Source organism: Xyrauchen texanus, chromosome 29, assembly GCF_025860055.1.
Source record: "Xyrauchen texanus isolate HMW12.3.18 chromosome 29, RBS_HiC_50CHRs, whole genome shotgun sequence".
In the NCBI taxonomy this organism is placed as follows: Eukaryota; Metazoa; Chordata; class Actinopteri; order Cypriniformes; family Catostomidae; genus Xyrauchen; species Xyrauchen texanus.
This window is the reverse complement of record NC_068304.1, coordinates 21039205-21051274: the sequence shown is the minus strand read 5'-3', so window position 1 is coordinate 21051274 and position 12070 is coordinate 21039205.

Here is a 12070-nt window from a genome sequence, read left to right as displayed (position 1 = left end):
CGAGAGAGAGTGCGAGTCAAAAGTCATCTAGCAGCCATGCACTTGCCGTCAGCAGTGCTATGGAGCATGCAGAATGGGCTTCACAATGCAGTATAACGGCTCATAGAGCTGAAAATGGTGTTTCCGCTCCGTTCAGTCCCAGGGCCAGATTCCAAGCAGTTCTGAAGTGATGGAACTCAAGCCATTAGCAATCGATTAGGGAACCAGCAGGCAGGCACTGGCATCCTGGGGGGCTTGGGCATAATCTTACACCCCAAGTGTTTCAAATCTTAGGTCAGCCCTCTGTGAACTGAATGCAAAATAACCTTTGCCCTTTTGAAAACTGATTTTGAATTCAAATCAATTGACAAGCTGTGAAGAGAAAGGTTATGAAATGATAAAGGTTGGTGATGAATTGGAAAAAAATATATATTTTAATGAATACATTTCCAATATACTTCTACTGTATATTACAATGAAAACAAACTAAAGACATATCTCTATTTGTGCATTTACACCAATCAATGAAGTACATTATTTACGTAAATTTCGCATCTGCTGCCTCATCCCCTGTTCAAGTACACACTTATACACAGGCAGCAGGTAGTAGAATGGTTGACCCCACTGGTGTTGTTGATCCTTATCTGTGCAGGCCTCATAACGGACATTTTCAATTACACTGCAAACAACCAATCAATATTCATGGATTTCCAGGACAACACAGGGGCAAACAGAGAGGATGGGTGTGCATATGGTTGGGGGGCACAGGCTGGCAGGGGAGAGAAATAGGGCAGACATGTCAAAGTCGGGATTCTGTTAATGAGGGACTGCCGTCTGCATAATTGAATGGGCAGCGCGGTATCGACTGCTCAAGCAGAAGCGTTTAAAGCGGTCAGGGGCGATCGTTAAGGAAAATCCTCCCAGCACTTTATGTTCCATTTATGCACGGGCATTCGGGCGGGTGCCCCATGGTTCACAGCACTGAATGCAAACGGCAATGAGTGGATTACCCTTTCCAAACGGCAGCCATGCGTGGCAGGCATTTCTGCAATTGAGGCTGTTCTACTCGCTGGGCCGTGCCCGTTTATGTGCGCTATTTAAAAGCACCATCATGTCACACACGCACTCGCATTGTCTGCATGATTTAAAGTAGCCAACCTACATTTAAACACAAACGCACAGAACAGTGTAAGATGGAACAGAATTACATTTCCAATATGTATAAGTGTATCTGTCAGCAGCTAATGTTCCTTGGGGGCGAAGCTAACTCCCAGTTGACCCTGAATATAATGGACATGGTTGGGAATCATGCAAAGACATTTTGATGAGTGTTTTCATGCAGTCAGAAGATGAGCAGAAGGGCAGGGCCTGTGTGTATCTCTAAATGCTAAAGCAGTCCGTTAACTGGTCCCATGTGGATACTGACACAATGGTGAATCTGATGATGGGACCTTGCAGTACAGTTAGATGCAATACAGTTAGATATGCACACATATATAGTTACATAGACATACATTATCCATACGTTTGATTTTTTTTGACTGACAAGACACAATCCCTTTCGTACTATAAAAGAAACATTTACTGACAAGCAAATACAATTTTTGCCTGTTTATGTAGTAAAAAAAAAAAAAAGAAGCTTGGCGAGTTTTCATGCTGACTACCACCACTGGAGTCGTGAGTTCAAATCAAGGGTGTGCTGAGAGACTACAGCCAGGTCTTCTAAGCAAACAAATTGGCCCGGTTGCTAGAGAGGGTAGAGTCACATGGAGTAACCACCTTGTGGTCACGATTAAGTAGTTCTCATAAGAAAGTTGTGCATGGATTGCAGAGAGTAGCATGACTCTCCACATGCTGTGAGTCTCCACGGTGTCATGCACAGCGAGCCATGAGAAGTGGAGGCAACTGAGACTTGTCCGGATTGAGGTGAGTAACCATGCCTCCACGAGGGTCTGTGAAGTAATGGGAATTGTGTATTCTAAACTGGAAAAGGGGATAATTTTTTTTTTAAATACGAATTTGTTAAGAAAATGCTATATATAATTTGAAAGCATATCAACTGAACTTTTAGAAACAACATTTTACAGCTGAAAGTAAGCAACCATGTATGTACATTTACATTTATGCATTTGGCAGACACGTTTATCCAAAGCAACTTACAGTGCACTTATTACAGGGACAATCCCCCCGGAGCAACCTGGATTTAAGGGCCTTGCTCAAGGGCCCAACAGTGGCATCTTGGTGGTGCTGGGGCTTGAACCCCCAACCTTCTGGTCAGTAACCCTGAGCCTCAACCACTGAGCCACCACTGCCCCTTAATGGCTTCTGTCAGTCAGCCAGAACCAAAGAATCAAATACATGATTCTAAAACACATATTCCTTAATGTCAGTGTCAAATATGATCTTACCTTTTTGAAGTTTGTGTCACATCTGTCTACACTGTTGACTTTGTCACCGATCTCTCTCTCTTTAATAGTTATGACACAAACATCACCATTACTGTTCATCTAAATTCAATATAATGGCCTAACATAAATAAGTCATAGAACAAAATCATTGATTAGATGTATACTATGACTATTGTTATCACACACATCACCCTGATGAAAGAAGTCCTATTTTATCTGTTGTACAGGAGACATTTTTGGTCATTCAGTGTTTCAGTGAAAAAGATTCAATAAAAAAAAAGATTCACAATAAAGAGTTCAAAATTAAAAACTTGCTAAAAGTTACCAATGTCTGTTGTTTTCATCTGTTCAACAAAATGAACTAACAATAGTCAAAGACGACTTCTCTTTTTGCTCACATCTAGTCTCATAATCACATAATGACAACAGCTCAGTGTCTATTGCACCCAAAGCCTTCTAGGCTGTTGAGCTCTTTAATATTAAACATGTCTCCATTCACCCGATCTGATGAATTAAAATGGGGACTGTGACATGTGAGCCCTAGCCAATGGGCAGGGGTGGACTGGCCATATGGAGAACCGGGACTCCATAAGTGGGCTGGACGCGAAACGGGGCCAAACAGGCGGCGATAAGCTGAAACAGGCTGCCGTATTATGCCGAACGGACTGCAAAATGGTGCCGCCATATGCTGAAGGGGGCCACAATTTGTAGAAAAGGATGGGGGGTCCATAGTCATTTCCAAAATTGAAGGGGACATTTTATAATGGTTGCTACGCCCTTGACTCCCCTGAAGGCATTACTAGTTTAAGAAAACAGAAAAATGAAAATCCTTGGAGTTGTTGTATAATTCAAGTTACTAAAAAAAGACTGTCCCTTCTCTTAATTTGTTAATTTTTCCTAACCAGATAAATTAGACTTATCAGCTATCAGTTTGCACTTAATTAATACCTACTACTTCATCGAACAAAAAAAGCATCAGATGTTGTATTTTGGGCTAATCCTTGTTAGGCTCTGGAGCTTTCACTGCCTGAACAAGCAAAGGATTTACCTATTTATATTATTAGATCTGGATTCTCTAGCCTTACCTAGACTGCACTCTGACTGATGGTGAGCTAAACAGCATCATCTGACATGCTGAACTTCCCCCTTGGGTGGGTTTGTGGGTGCTTAGTGGGCTGGACCCACTAATCAGACTACGTAATTACTACTCCCCACAGAGGCTCAACCAATTCCCTGAGAATCAGATTAGATTACCTAAATCGTTCTCGTTCCTCCTTACCTCATCAAGCATTTCCTTATCTAACAGAGCAACTACTGACCATCACACAGACACCATAGCACTCATCCGGTCCTCCTCCCAACCCAATGTAGGGACTGTTTATTTATCACCACTCCCCTGTGATTCACAAACAAGCTGGCATGGGAGAGCTGAAGTATGCTGGGAGGACAGTTTCAGGGATCAGGGGCCGGGCCATTGGGCCTGAGATATGCTGAAAGATAAGAGTCCAAAATTAACCTTTTTTATTAAGCAGCAATATTTGCCCCATGGAATAGATTTTTTTTATGGCCATTTTAACCAAACCATATAAAACACTACATTCCACTAAAGTCTAATACTTCAGCTGAATCAATTACTAAATCTCAATCTGAACAATTATGTCTGTTACCTATTAAATTAAATCAATGTCAAACATAAAAGTAGCAATATCATGATAAAAACCCTCCTAGAACACATTTTGAAAAATTTGCTGGACCATGTGAAAGCTTACACAGGTCTCTATCTACTATTACAGTAGATTTTAATGGATTTCCTGTTACAAGTTTTCCATATCACACATATTAAACAACACTTGCCTCTAAGGCATCGAATATAAAATTAATCTTACAGCTACAGTGCCAGCTCTAAATTTATACTAAACCTAACAAGAAAGGCCTAGAATAGAATATTATGAAATATGTTAAATATTAGAAAGCAGATAAAAAGAATCACTATATTGGGCATTTTTGTCCTTAAAGTATCTGGGGCATTTTGTCACCATTTCAGCACCTGTCCCCATCACGTGACAAAATACTCACTTAATTGCTGGTTTCATCTGTAGATACCTCATGTGACTGGCTGATTATGAATATTTTAGTCATGTCATGTCTCAAATATATATATATATATATATATATATATATATGCCTTCAATGCTTTACAAAACAGCTAAAAAGAATGCAGGACCTGGTGCCAATGGAGGGGAGGGATGCAAGTAAGGCAATAGAGCTCCTCTGTGAATACAGACAGGGTAGAGTTTAGAAGGGGGACAAATGAGGCCTGTGATCCCTAACGCCCCTCCCCCATCCCCAATCAGCCTGAGCTGGGGCTCTTAGCGCGACAGCCAAGCCTTTGTTGCAGTCTGAATGGAGGTTAAATATCCCTTGAAATCAGAACTCTTTGGCTTTCTGGATGCATAGTCAGAGTCCCTGAATCTTTCACATGCAAATTTGAGTGCTTTTTATTTCCTTTGTAGCCCTAGTTGGGCAGTGGTGTCATGCTGAAGGGCGATGAATAAAGCTGGTGAATTTGAGGCTTTTCTCTGCTTATTTTCGGCCCCCTTCTCCCACTCCCTTTTTCACCATCTCTTCCAGCCAGGCCACAATCCCTCTCCTCTCCTGCAGGGGTTTAAATAAGCACAGATGGTCTCTCCTGACCTGCTATTCATCATTGTGTCAAAAGCTCTGTCAGAGTAATGCTCCCTCAACAACGGCCCTGAAGGATTTTGTTTGTTTCCATTGATGAGCCCTGTTAATTTCAAAGCTGTCTCATTAGGGCTTAAACCACCAATTAATTTCTTTTGTTCTTGTCAAATGGCTAATTCTAAACATGAAGCAAACCGACAAAAAGGGGTGCTTTGAGCCAGACAACACTGTTTCTGCTGCTGCTTGCAATGGGGCATGAAGCAGGTAGTGAGAGAGCAATCGAAAAACGTGAGAAGGAAAAAAGCGAGAGAGAGATGTGAAGGGAGGGGGAAATGCGCGAGGGAGTGAATCACACAAAAAACCATGTTAATTGTAGCCACCCCCAATGAGAGGCAGGCATAGTAACTCATTATATACTTGCAGATTTGAGCAAGTGGTCCTTTAGGGGAAAAGGTTGCAATCACCTGTTGGTGGCAGCAGCTAGTTTTTTGCCACCACAGTGATAACGAACATTTGTAAAAAGACAGACCCAAAAAAAAACAAAAAAAAAAAAGAGTATGAGATACATACGTAAATCAAAATACAAATGGGATTTATGGAAAGAATAAAAGTAGCCAGTGTAGCTTTTTTTTTTTTTTCATTTGAAGTGTGCAGGCAAAAAAGAAAAAAAAACTACATTTTGTAGCTTCACTCCATTATTGCAGTGCAAGCTGTCATTACGACCAGGATTGTATGGGTGCCTCATAATATCGAGAGATTGGTAGTTTGTTAGACAGGACTATACAATTTGCTGCAGCCTTGAAGGATCCTTGAACCTCTCTTGACGACTTACCACAGGGAATTGTCGAAGCGTTGGCTTTTGTCTGCTGGAGACACAGAGGCAATTATCCAGCCTCCTGTAACGTTTCCCCTGCTTTAATCTCCCGACTGAGAGCAGAAAAGCAGAATGTCTAAGGTTTCAGAGTGCCTCTGGGTTCTATTAGCACACAACCACGTTTTTCTCCCCCTCCCTCCCTCCCTTTCTTTTTGTTCAGGGGAAGGCGAGTGAAGAGAAGGCTGGAGTGAGATAGACAGCCTTCCCTTGGGCTTTGAGAAGAAAACATGATTGTCATAATATATTTTCCAAAAGAGATCCATTTAAAAGATTGCTCCTCTGTCTTTTCAATCTAGTGTGGCTCTACTTTAGTCTGGTACAGCAAGAGAGGCAGGGGATGACAGATGCATCAATGAATCAGACAGGGCACATAGAGAGGTTTTACCACAGCCACAAATACATCACTGTAGCGGTAGATGCGTCCACCACACAGCATGAACTGCAGTCCAAGAGGGGTCAGTTAAAGTGACCCTAAAATGGTCTTACATAAGTCTTGAGGGAAATCAAAAAGAAGAAATTGTTCACATCTGTCACATGGTTTCTTCAGCTACATATGTGGCATTCTACTGGTAATAACACTCAATCTGTTGGCACATTGAGGCTTGGAAGATCAGATTGGCAGTCATTTTGGTTCTGATTTGAAAGGTAACATTACGCCAACAGCTCCAACTATAATTATTAACAATAACTTTGTTATGTTTCAGGCAGTTACTAGGGCATTTGACCTTGCTAGACTCTCATCAGAGACAAACTCAAAAGATCCACTTAAGAGACGTATCCTTACAATAAAATACAAAATCTTTACATTGCCCATCTAAAATACACTAAAGATAAAGGATAATACTTTACCACCAATGTATTATGTTTAATTCTATTAAATTTTTGCAAACTCGTGAATTCCAATCCACCTGTTGACCTGCTAAAAACCCTGCAATACTGCCACTTCACTCATCTGAGTGAAAGAACATTTGTCTCTGTAAAATAAATATCCATTTCATTTTATCCAGAGCAAACAGAGAGGACAATGTTTCAACTAATTTAATATGATGTTCTATGTTGTAGTGATCTGTGGTGTACGTACTGTAATACTAAACAGTACATATTCTTTGAAAGTTAACAGTATAACCCATTTTATGTAGGAACCCTGGTGGGCTTGTATACAAAGTGTAAAATGTGTACTAGAACAAACCATCAAATCCATGTCTAAGCCAATTAAAAGTTGAATTGCCGCTGAGGAGTCAAATTTAGCTTGTGTAAGTGAGCTGACATGGGTAATGCTAAAAGAAAACCTGTAGACTATAACAGCGATTGTCCGCACAGGGACATCAGCTAAGCTAGGCATCAGATCATCCATTAAACCACAAAACATGAAAACGAGCCAAAAGTGAGGGGCGTAATCATTAATTACAAACACTTAACTCATTTTACTGACCCATAAGCATGGAGTACGCATGACCATTACCTGGGGCTATAACTGCAAAACTGGCAAGACAAAAAAAAAAAAAAAGCAGTTTTATTAAGGTGTTGACATTGCAGTTTAATTGCCAAGATAATGAAAAAGGAATACCTAAATGCACTAAAGCTCAATTACAAGAATAATGCATTAGTTACTGGGAAATCTCAGGACACAGTTACCATTGACAAAGAAACGTTGCCATTTAAATAAGTACTGTAGAATAAAAAAAAACAATTCCAATATTTTGTCCAGTACCTTAAAAGACGTTTGAAAAATAGATTAAAATAGAGATTAACATCTGCCAAAATAACGTGGTGAAGCAAATGTAATCTGAACCCAGAAGATTAAATGGTGCCTTAAGTTGGCACCACACTAGCAGACTCCTAACCACTCGATTTTGGTCGAGTGTGTCACACATGCTGACTGTTTGCAGACATCTTGTTCTCTTCAGGTGAAGGTATGACACTTGCCGATTAAGAATGGTGAAGGGGTGACAAATGTACAGTACCAACTCATTGCAACTCTCTCCAAATCCGTGTCATGTGGAGCTCACCGAAATAACAACAGGAGTACTTGGTGAGTATAAACAATTGAAACGATTTGGGCAGCGATTCATGGAGTAAATTTACCTTGTGAAAGTGCGTGATTGTCCATTTAACCACTCGAGGCTTGCTATAGAACGTGTATGGCCATATGCAGCTTTCGGTAGGAAAAGAAATCACGTTCAATAAAATCAGACTGTGTCTCCACATTCTGATTTCCTCAGTCGTTTAGGTGAAATTTGGGATAATATGCATGAAAACATTTAGACGAGCTTGACATCTGGTTAGTTCTTCAGTAAAATAAGCAGCTCATTGGTCAATTGATGAGAACCTGTCTTAACAACAGACAGATTTTTTTCAAGCAAGCCGGATGTGCTTAATCAGTTTTTGAAGCCATTAACTCAGCAGTGAGTCCTCATGGTCAAGTAATTAATGATCTCCTGCTGACAGACGCTAATGCACATTCCATCTCTCACCTACTGATCAGCGATTATGTTAATGAAGCTTGCACCTGAAAATCACTAGAAAATTCTGATAGTGTGTTGCCAGCTTTAGGAGTGACTGCTCTAGCTTGTTAGGCAAAGTACAAGACAAAGTAGTATGCAAGACCACCTTGCCTTTAGGTTTGCCTTATCACCTAAATATACATATATTTGACAGACCACATAGGCCCTTGAATGTATGCTTTGTGCGTCTGGATGGTCCAGTACCCACGGCTACCTTGGGGAAGGCAAATCAGGAAGTTTTGCCACTGCAAATTTGCATAACTCAGCATTTGATAATAAAGAATTTCCATGAATAAGCAAATTTGAGCAGACTTTCTCATATAACAAATGTTCAGTTGCAGAGGGTAGTCAGAAAACACACTCTGGAAGAATATTTGCCAGCACATAAAAATATGTACAATGGTTGTTAAATCAGAGGATTATGGGACTGCATTTCTGATCTTTCAAACTTAATTTCATCAACAACAAAGAAGTCCACAAATGATGTTAAACCACAAAAAATGTAAAAGGGAGAAAACACACACACACACACACACTTATTTAAAATTAACCAATGTTCAGTTTGCATCGACCCCTCTTAGAATTCCATTAGAGATATTTATGACCTGAATAGAACACATTCTGTGAACTAGCCTGATCATCTAAGCATTTCCATATTGTCCACGAACTCTTCAAGAATTTGCTTCAGTTTACATTACAGTTATGGTTGCTAGTGGGCCCAATAATACCCATCAATAATTTACCACTGAAAGACATGAAAAAAAAAAAAAAAACATTCACTAGTGCAAACAAGACAGACATAACGACATAGAAATGGTATAGTCTTAATTTGTAACCTCACATCTAGATAATGGTAAGCAATTATTTTACAATTTGAATCAGCCTACGTATGGGAAGCTTTAAATAAAAACAGAGCATTTGTTTCACACAGTTATCAGTTTCTCTCTTCAATAAATGAGCAAGCTCTTTTTAACCACCAGCTGGGCCTAAAACCTCAATATTTGTGTGAGAATGTAATTACCACGTAGACTTAATGTGTGCCATAAAAGCACTCTTGTGCGTGTCTTTATCTTGACATCAAAGTGAGTGAGTGCTGGTACCTTCTCAGACAAACGTATCACACAAATCTAATTACAGACAACATCTAATTACTGCCTGGAATTCAGTGCTTACTTGGAAGGAATACAAAGCCTGAGACCGACAGCCTAGTTCAAAATGCCTCATCTTTTATGACCACACTGTGTGACTCTGATCAAGGCATATTAGCCACATGTCAAGAGGACAGAAAGGGCCGTCATATGACTGTGGTCACAGGCCAGCAGTTTAAGAGATAAACATTCAGGAATGTGGGCTATTCACAAGAACATCAAGGTGGAATGTTGCCAGACGACAGGATCCAGATCAGGAAAACTATGACATTTAGTTCATGCCTCCAACCTAGAAGTTCCTAGACCAACAGTGCTATACATTTGGACATCAACATTCTGAGCACAGGAGGAATAATCCAATTGAATCCACACTAATCCAAATGAGCACAGCTTGTGTAACTGTGGTTATCCTGGGCAGTGTGAGAAAGAAGGGAAGGGAGACAACTGCAGTACATCTTATCAACTGTCAGTGGTTTGCTGCTGTAACGGGCAGTGTTATCAGGGTCAGCCCTGCTCAGGGATTGGAGGGCCCTACTGTGTCAAGTAAACAGAGAACCTGTCCTCATGCTTATCGGTCCCAGGAGAGAGACAGCCAGAGAGAGGGGAAAATGAGAGAGAACAAGGTGGAGGGGAGATTGGAAAGCAGAGAAAAGGGATCTGTCTCCATGGCAACCACAGTCTTAATACTTCGGATGCCATGTACATGTAGGATCATGTCTACCCTGGCAATCATGTTACAAGTGAAGCTCTCCTTGCATGATCAAGGAAAAAATAAAACATGCAAGGTTTTTTTCAATTAGAAATCAACTGAAAGTAATGAATATTTAAAATGTATTTCTCTTACATCAATGAAAGCTCGACCAACAAAGATCAAGCCTCTCTTGAAACTGAGATGATAGAGCTATAAAGACATACAGTACATGATTTAAAGCAATATTCCAGGTTAAATACAACTTATGCTCAATTGACAGCATTTAAAGCATAATGTTGATTACCAAAAATTATTTCTCTACTTTTCTTTAACAAAACTCATGATTACAGTTAGACACTTACTATGGAAGTGAATGTGGCCAATATTTAAAGGGGTTAAAAAGGCAGAAATTTAAAGATTATAATTTTATAAAAGCGCTTACATTAATTGTTGTTAAAACGCATGTATTATTTGAGCTGTAAAGGACCAAACATACTCTTACGTAAGAACATGAACGCAGAAGCATCTTGCTACGCAAGCTTGATCTCACGCATCGTTGTGTTGTGAAGTGTCAGAGCGCAATTCATACCCTAACGCAAGTATGCGCTGTATTCTCAGCATTGCCACAAAGGGATCTACAGTGAATTTTGTTTTTTCAATTATCAACCGTCACGGCGGAGCAGCAATGTGAAGAGAGTCTGGCCGGACAAGTTAGATTATACAAACATAATTTTCTGTAAATACAAAAGCACACTCCTCAATTGAAATGTTGACTCCACCACACCCACCACATCACCACAACAGTTTTGCCCACTTGTGGTCCAAGGTTTGTAAACACAAGAGTGTACGTAGTGTATGTACAATGGGACCATGCGTTGGCGAAGTGCTCGTATCTGCGTAAAGTACATTTGGACCCTAACGTTGTTTAATCTTTGTTTTTACTGTTGTCTGGCATTACAGCATTAGGTCGTCATGATGACAATATGGTAAAATTGGATACAACTACACAGAACAGGTTGGTAAAACAGTATTTAAACATTTATGGACTGGCCCCATTGACTTCTATTCTAAGTGCCTCACTGTAAAACCTTTTTTGCATTTTGTAAAGAAAAGGACGTAGTCCAAAATAATTTGAGGTAATCAATATAACGCCACAACTACTGCTGATTAGGTTTAACTTTTGTTGAACCCACATTACTCCTTAAATTGTCAATAAGAAATACAAAATGTAAATGAAAAGTCTTTTCCATCTCCAACAGATTGAAAAGGGATGGAAATGGCTGACAGCCCCTCTATTCGACCAGTGTCATGCACTCAGGAGGAGCAAACCCTTTCATCCCTGTACGGCCCCTCAACCTCTTGATTCAGAGAAAGTTCCAGAAGTGCACAGTGGCTGCTTTATAGATGCACTCAGGAAATGCACACTTGTGTCTATATAAGGGGGCTTAAAGAGAGGGGACTGAGCAGAGAGACCATTTCAGAGACGAAACCATCCGCCTCTGCTTTTATAATCTTACAAAAACATTACTAAACAGGCGAGGGAGTTCTCAAAGAGAGCCCCTCACTATACACATGAACAGACAGAAAATAAGGGCTGGAGAGAGCATTTATCTCAGCTGACCCCCTAATAAGAGTGAACAGGGTTTGCTTCATGCTTCCCCCTTAAGTGGTTTGAAGTTCTGCTCTCCATTGATGTGTCATAACAATACTGCCACCGAAGAGGCCAACGTGAGGCACTGGGAAACTAATTTACAATATAGACAGAAAGAGATAGAAGGCATTCT